This window comes from Canis lupus, chromosome 4 (genome assembly GCF_048164855.1).
Source record: "Canis lupus baileyi chromosome 4, mCanLup2.hap1, whole genome shotgun sequence".
NCBI classification, from domain to species: Eukaryota; Metazoa; Chordata; class Mammalia; order Carnivora; family Canidae; genus Canis; species Canis lupus.
Genome location: NC_132841.1, coordinates 46,684,083 through 46,692,208, shown reverse-complemented (window position 1 = coordinate 46,692,208; position 8,126 = coordinate 46,684,083). Strand labels below are relative to the sequence as shown.

General features: G+C 36.1%; 1 long non-coding RNA gene across 1 annotated transcript; it reads right to left on the bottom strand.

Annotated features, from left to right (window-relative positions):
• Nucleotides 1-204: 204 nt before the first annotated feature.
• LOC140631572 (uncharacterized) lies at nt 205-7,898 on the bottom strand. Its single transcript, XR_012029107.1, has 3 exons — nt 7,826-7,898; nt 6,994-7,138; nt 205-1,078 (listed from the first exon to the last, which is right to left on the bottom strand). It is a non-coding gene; the product is annotated as an uncharacterized lncRNA (long non-coding RNA).
• Between the last annotated feature and the right edge of the window lie 228 nt (nt 7,899-8,126).

The following is an 8,126-nucleotide window of genomic DNA, read 5'->3' as shown; positions in this document are numbered from 1 at the left end:
CTTGGGATTCTCTCTCTCTCTCTCCCTATTTGCCCCCTCCCTCCACTTAAGAGTGTACTTTCTTTCTCAGATAAATAAATAAATAAATAAATAAATAAATAAATAAATAAAATCTTTTAAAAAAGAAAAAAAAAAACAGCTATAAATCCACATTAGAGATACTTTGGTCCACAAAGCACATTTTACTATTGAGATACCAGAGACCTTAACAGGTTAAGAAGAATTTAATGAAAAACAGCATTAGTAGTAGATTGGGAGAAGAAGCCAGTTTCATCTTGCAGGTTACTGGTAGTTACACCAGAAAACAAAGTACACTGATGATATTCTCTGTCAAGCAGCCTTCTACCTTGTCTTCTACCTGTAGCAGAAGCTGTTGTTATCCTTTCCACATTATTTGTTTGACAGGACACCTTTCTCCCAGCTGTTGTGATTATTGATGCTAAGTGGCTCACAGAAATATTTTTCTCTGGAGAATTGCCCTTGTCTGTTGGGAATCACTTTACATAGAGACACCTATGAGTTTATGCCCCTCCCCCCTGCTACTATTGCAGACAAGAGTCAGTATATGACTGATGATGCCTGGGCCCTTGTGTCAAGATAGACCAGCTCTGTGATATTCCTCATGCTCCAGAGCTCCCTGTGAGGTCAGGCTGAGGGTAGATTTTAGCCACATTTTGCTTGGCTTTTTTCTCTTTTCTGCTCTTCTTACCTTCATGTGGGTTTGTGGTTGTTGGTTTTTTTCCAAGAGCACTCCATCAATAAATCACCTGCATGAGCCTCTTTTTCTTTTTCAAACTCTACTCCTTGGGAGCCTCGTTTAAGACAGTAACTAATACTGAGACTCACAGCATCACTGAAGGCTGCTGATAGTCTAACACGGAGCTGATAGGTGATATAATCTGTCCTGTTTTTGTTGGAGTCTGAAGAGCTGATCTTGGAGTTTGCAGAGGAGGTATGCCGACACCTTGACTGAGAGCTTGAGTTCACAAGTCAATAGTTTGAGTTTGAATCCCAATGTGGGACAAGTTACTCAATTCCCTCTGTTTTTAATATATTCTATTCACCTTGTAAAATTTGTCTGAAATAATAGGAAGAAAAATTTCAGTTTAGTCATTGTGACTTTGATGAATAATTAATAGTCATAAAAAGTATCATTTCTATCCAAGTTATCTTAATAGCCAAATAACTGTAGTTTATTTACTTAACATTAAAAATAGTTTAAATCAGCGATATAACCCTCTAAATACTAGTTGCTAATTTTATTTTTAAACTATTGCTGTGTTCTTTGTGGAGCAGGGGTTTGGCAGAGTGGGGACAGAGAAAAATCAGTTTTCTTTATTGCTCACCTCACAAAAACAGTTTTGCTTGTCTTTGTTGGGTAAGTCCATTGGCATTTTCAAGGATGGCTTAAGTATAATTTTTCCAAAAACAGATCAACTGAAAACTGAAATGTTTCTTATTTTGGAGGATAGATTTTGTGAATGCTAGTGTGTATAAAGGTTGCTTATTTGTTTGATTTTTCCCGATATGCTAAGAATTTTTCATCCACAAGTAATGGGTATTTTTGTGTTTAAGATTTAGAGATGAGAAAAGAAAACAATTGGCAGTGAGCGACCTGAAGTGTTAATTTCCACTTTGTACATTGTACCATGGCAGCTTTGAGAGTCATTTATAATTTTCTAGGTTGAATCAAGATGAACAAAGAAAGAAAGAAAATGAAACAAAAAGAGGAAAACACTATGAATGAATATGATATGAGCACCCATATGGTCAGAAGATTAAATCAAACGTATTTAGGAAGTATATCTTCTAATCAGCTCTCTTGTGTGATTTATTTTTAGTCATCCTTACGCCTTTACTACATGGTACCTGGTGCCTGATCAATTATTAGCTTGAACATGGAGTGCCGCTTTTTAGAGAGCTATCAACCCCCTTGAAGTAAATTGTATCCCGTGGCTAAAATTTGACATGGTTCAGGAAACACATACATCGTATATTCTTCAGCGGTGGGTTGCTATTTCTCAGACCCCTCAGAGGCATTTACATCCTTAGTGTTTGAGCCAAACTTTCCAGGGCTTGGATTCTTTGAAAACTTCAAATGCTCTGTAGTGTTATCAGACCAGTGGTGAAACTGATCTCAAAGTCCACTATTAAAACTCCCCTCAAGGACATTTTCATTAGAACTTTGTACATGGGCAGTTCAAAAGATCCAGCTATTGATTTTTGTTCAGAAGTCCTGTCTCCACTTTCATATTACGCAACTTTTTTGACAGACTTTCAAAAACCACAAACTGTGGGCTGCCTGCGATTCCAGCCAGGATTTTATGCTGCTCATTTGATTTCCTCAGGCCACATCCTTCTCGTGTCCTTGTCAACACTGCAAGGAGAAGAGCCGTCTTAGAAGATTTGCTAAAAAGCAGAAGCAATTTCACAGCAATGGAAGAAAAAAATCTGACCTTTCAATGCACAAAAAAATCTCACTTAAGTAAATAACCTTTTTAGCTGTAAAATTTTGTTGCGGCATTCATTTATCAGACATATAGGTAATCAGAGTGTTTATTTCTTTTCGCCATTTAAAATTTCATGAAAGGAGTGAGGAAGCGATGTGTGTAAATTGCAGCAAAGAGCCTCTAGCATATGCGCTCAGCACATTTAATGGAATTATCTATTGTAGAATAGGAGGCAGAGGCAGCTGAGGAATTAATTATTGGGATAGATATTTTGTATCTATCTGCCAGTGCAATGTGAAATAAGATTTGCCTTCATATTACTTCTGTCACTTTGTGTGGCCTTTCAAAAGTGACAGTTTCTAAAAAGAGAGAAGTGAATCATGTGTTTGTTCCTGATCCATAGTGTGAGCATTTCATGGCCTACTAGTTCATTCTCAATACAGCAATTTTAGTACAGTGTGTAGAGTTCAATTCTAAGATAGCTAAGTGGAGGAAGTGATGTGACAGTTTACACAGGTAGGGACCTCATTGGTTTCAGACTTGGAGATAACATACGAATGTAGCTTTATATATCAGAATAAAAAGTAAACTCCATAGGGAGCCCTATCTACATAGGACTTCTTTTTTTTCACACATGTGAGTTTTATATGAATATTACTATTAGTTATCATTAGAGCTAGCCTTTTGCTGAATGGTCACTGTTGAAAGGCACTGCACAATAGACTTCACTTGCATTATCAGATTTTGTTCTCAAAACACCCCCTTGCAGTGGGTGGTATTAATATCCCTATTTAATGGATGAGGAAACAGTGGCTGAGAGAAAGGTAAGAAAATGATGCAAAGTCTATAACTAGCAAATTTTGAAAGTGAAACAAGCTGAAAATTCTACTCGTATGCTTAAAAAGATTGAGCCAGGGAATATGCAAGATCCAAAGACTGACAGAGCAACAGGGCTGGAATTCTGTCTCCAAGATCATGGGTTATAATATCGCACGCCACTAGGGGGCAACATAGACTCTCCATCTACCTAAGGCCATTTGTTCCCAAAATGTGTATACAATGCATGGAACAAAGACCAGTAAAAGGACATAACTCCAAACACTCCAATATTTAAAGCAGACATAATATTTTATTAAAAGATTAAAATATGTTATCTCTTACAAAGAATGTTGCCTTATTTATCAAAGTTAAATAGATTTTTCTTATTGATATGAGTGCTTTAATTACATGCTTTATCTTTTTCTTTCCTAATCTCACTTTCCCCCAAACTCAACTTGTACTCTACCATACAATGACAACCAGGCAGTGAAACATGGTCTCATTTGGGTTTTCTTGTCAACCTTTTCAAGGAAGTATTGGAGTGCAGTAGGTTTACCGCACACAAAGCATTGTATCCAAGGCCAATTTTAAAATGTCAGACAGTGAAGAGTTCCATGCTGCCACAATTCAGGATGCAAGTGGACACTGGTGAACAGTCAGATGTGTCTCTTTTAGATCAAATGTAGAAAATGTACTGTTCCTATAAAAAGCTGTTAGCAAGTTCATGAACTTGACAGCACAGGGCAACGGCTTCCTATTGTAGGAAGAAATGAAAGCATGCGATACTTGGTTTTCCTGATGCTTCTCTCTTGTTTGATCCTTTTGAATTCATTTTCATACTCCCCCTGCTGGACTTAATCAGGCCTAAACAAATGAGTTTGGGTGGTTGCAGCCTGTTGACCTGTGGATGACACATTTCACATCAAGTTGCCCAGGAGTTCTGTCCTTTTGTGCCTTGTTGAGTAGAAATCAGTCATTTGAGGCCAAAAACCATTTCAACCTTTTGATATTGTGTGTTAAAACATATAAAAGGGGGGGGGTGTGTGATAAATTCACTACTGTCTGATTTAAGCAGTTTCAGTTCTAATAAGATATCAGAAATAAATAAGATGCTCCTGTAAAATATTACAATAAGGGTCAAATTTAAGAAATTTGTAAAACAGTTTTGTTTAACTCTTGGGGACCAAACATTTACAGAGAAAGTATATGAGAAACATAAAATCATGTGATTTTCAAGAGAAACTCTCCAGCATCTTTATCTTTTTAACTACCTTAAAATAAATAATTTCAGTGTTCAAAATAAACACAAAAATAGAGATCTTTTCAGTCTTGGATTGCTACAATACTAGCTGTTTATTGAATACTCTCTGTGAATCAGGCTCTGAATCATGCTTTCTGAAAATAAATAGCTACAAATTCAACTATCATGAACACTCACTTGGGTCCTGAGTGATTAAAAAAAAAGAAAAGTCTTAGAAGATTTTATTGATGACACAGTTCTTGGAGGTCTCTTGCCCTAGATCAATACTGAATTATGAACAAGTTACATGTAAATTATAGAAGATTATTTTTCCATTGTGACATTACAGTCTCTTCTAGACCCTACAGCTTCCTAAAAAGGTAACAAGATCACTGGGAAAAGGAGAGTCATGCGTTGCCTCTTCTGCTTTCATTCCTTATTTGGAACTTTGCCCTTGGAAGTCTCCTATCTTATCCTCCTGATCTGTGACACTATGTGTAATTTATCCCTGCTAACATTATTGATGTTTTGAGTATATTTCTTGTGTACCCAGGGTGTTTGGAGGGTCTTCATTTTGCTTCAATGACTGTGACAAATGCCCAAACCCCATAGATCCTACATACCAACTAGCAAGAAGGACAGCATAAAAGTTGTTTGATTTAAAAATGTAGAAATACGGGGCACCTCGGTGGTTTATTCAGTTAAGTGTCTGACTCTTGATTTTGGCTCAGGTCATGATCTCAGGGTCCTGGGATCAAGCCCCACATGAGGCTTCATGCTTACTGGGGAGTCTGCTTGAAATTTATTCTGTCCCTCTGCGTCTCCCCCTGCACACAAACTCTCTCTGTCTCTAAAATAAATAAATAAATCTTTAAAATGAAATGAAATAAAAATGTAGAAACACAGAAAGAGTATTCAGTGTTTGAAAAGGAATGAGAACATGATATTAATAGGGAAAACTTAGATTTCATACCCCTGGTACTTAAATAGAACTCCAAATTAGCTAGCTGCCTCTTTTCTTTTGAAAACAAACTCAGCATATGGCCTCATACACTCTTCCACATCATCCTATGGGATTCATATTCATCCCAATATCAATCATATCCTTTTCAGAGTGTGTCAGATACTTTCTGGCCATCGTGTTGAAAGAGAACCACTTTCATTTTTTTTATGTTTTCAGTTGTTTGATATGGTTCAGTTATTTTTTAATTGTTGACTTAGAAAAAGCTCTGAAATAAAGTGGGTTTTGTTTGTCTGTTTTTAACCTTTTTTTTTTTTTACTTTTTAAAAAGATTTTATTTATTTATTTGGGAGAAAGAGATAGCAAGAGAGGCACCAGTGGGGTGGGGGTGGGGTGAAGCAGAGGGAAAGGGGAGAGGGAGAAGCAGGCTCCCTCCTGAGCAGGAGACACAGAGGAGACAAGACCAAAGAGACACAGAGCTCCATCCCAATACCCTGGATCAAGACGTGAGCTGAAGACAGATGCTTCATTGACTGAGCCACCTAGAAGCTCCTATTTGCCTGCTTTTTAAAAAATCTTTTTTTTTTTTTTGGACAAGTTCTGTCTACTTTCTTTAAAAAAAAAACTCCAATTTTATTGAGATATAATTGACAACACACTGTATTTATTTAAACTTTACACCATAGTGATTTGATATATATTGCAGAATGATTACAACATTTTGCTTAACATCAGTGACTTCATGTAACTACAATTCTTTTCCTTATGGTGAGAATATTTAAGATTTACTCTTTGCAACTTTCAAATATACAGTATTATTAACAATAGGCACTGTGCTGTACATCATACCCTTAGCACTTATTAATTTTATTAATATAAATACTGAAAGTTTGTACCTTTTGACCATCTTCACGATTTCCTTTATCCCACCTCCTACCTCTTTCAACAAGGAATTTGTTCTTTGTTTCTTGAGTTTTGTTTTTGTTTTAGAGTCCACATATAGGTGAGATCATATAGTATCTATCTGTCTTTCTCTGTCTGGCTTATTGAACTTAGCATAATGCCCTCAAAATCCATTTGTCTCATATGGCATAATTTCCTTCTTTATTGTATACTCATATGTATATTTATATCACATTCTTTTTATCCATTCACTCACCGGGAGACATAGGTTGTTTCCATGTCTTGGCTATTGTAAATAATGCTGCAGTGAACATGAAGTTAAAGATGTTTCCTTGACATAGTGATTTTGTTTTCTTTAGATATATACCCAAAAGAGGAATTGCTGGATCATATAGTGGTTCTATTTTTAATTTTTTCTGGAACCTCCATATTGGCTGTACCAATTTACATTCCTACCCATAGTGCACAAAGGCCTCCTTTTCTCCAAATCCTCATCAACACGTCTTATCTCTTGTTTTTTGCTAGTAACTATTTTAATAGGTGGTAGGTGATAGTTCATTGTGGTTTTAGTTTGCATTTTCTAATGATTAGTGATATTGAGTACTTTTTCATATACCTACCGGTCATTGAAATGTCTTTGGAAAAATGTGTCTTGAGTTTCTCTGCCCATTTTTTTTTAAGTTCTGCTCTTTTAATGTAAGTCCCCTGAGCATCTGGAAGGGTACTAGGTATGTTTCGGTACTGAATACATATTTGTTAAGTCCACTGTAATTCCATAGTTGGGACAAGAGAACAGTAGATAAATCATTATATACAAATCAAGATATTCACATCTAATCCATCTGGAAAATATCAGCACTTTTTCAAGAAGAATGGGGCATCTTATGACTTTACATTAAAGTAAAGTCATTTTTTATATTATCTGAACCTATACTTGTAATAATAAAGATTTAATGGACACAGTGTGTCAAACATTTGTACTTATGAAACATTTATGGGACATTATTTCTTTGAATACTTAAAACACACACACACACACACACTCATTTTAATCAGAAGAGGATACTGAATCTCAGAAAAGTGAAGTGATTTGTCTAAAATCACTTGGCTAGCAAGTGGAATCGACTGTTCAAACCTAGGTCTGTCTCTGGTTATTTTCTTTGTCACTTTTCTGTGACTTTGCAGGAATTCCCCTTTAACTTAGAATATTTAAAATCATTGTTATCTCATCTCTGCAACTCACATTCAATCAGTCACAAACTTCTATATGTTCTATCTCAGAAATAACTTATCAATCTGTTCTGTGCTCTTTACTCTGATTCTCTCCCTTTTGTAATCTAGGTTGTCCTTAATTTTCATCTCTATTATTTTGACAGTCCCATCTAGTTTTCCTGACCCCAAACTCTCCCATTTCCTAGTTCAATGTTTTTTGTTTGTTTTGTTTTGTCTTACTTTCAAGGTGTTCCCAAAACTTGCACTTCCTCAAACTATGGCCCCAGACTACCACTTCAAATTTACCTCTTCCAGTACACAGCACAAATCCTACATTCCATGAGGAATGTTCTACATTGTGTCTGTGCTCTTCACACGGACTGTTCATCTTATGCCATGTTCTTCATATGAGTCGTCTGTTGCCTTTGATGCCCTTGTGGAACTTCTCTATTTTGAAATCTTCTCTTAATCATCAAGCACATGCTCAAATATGAATCTTTCCTGGATATTTTTTAAGGCAGCATTATTGCTTTATTCCCAC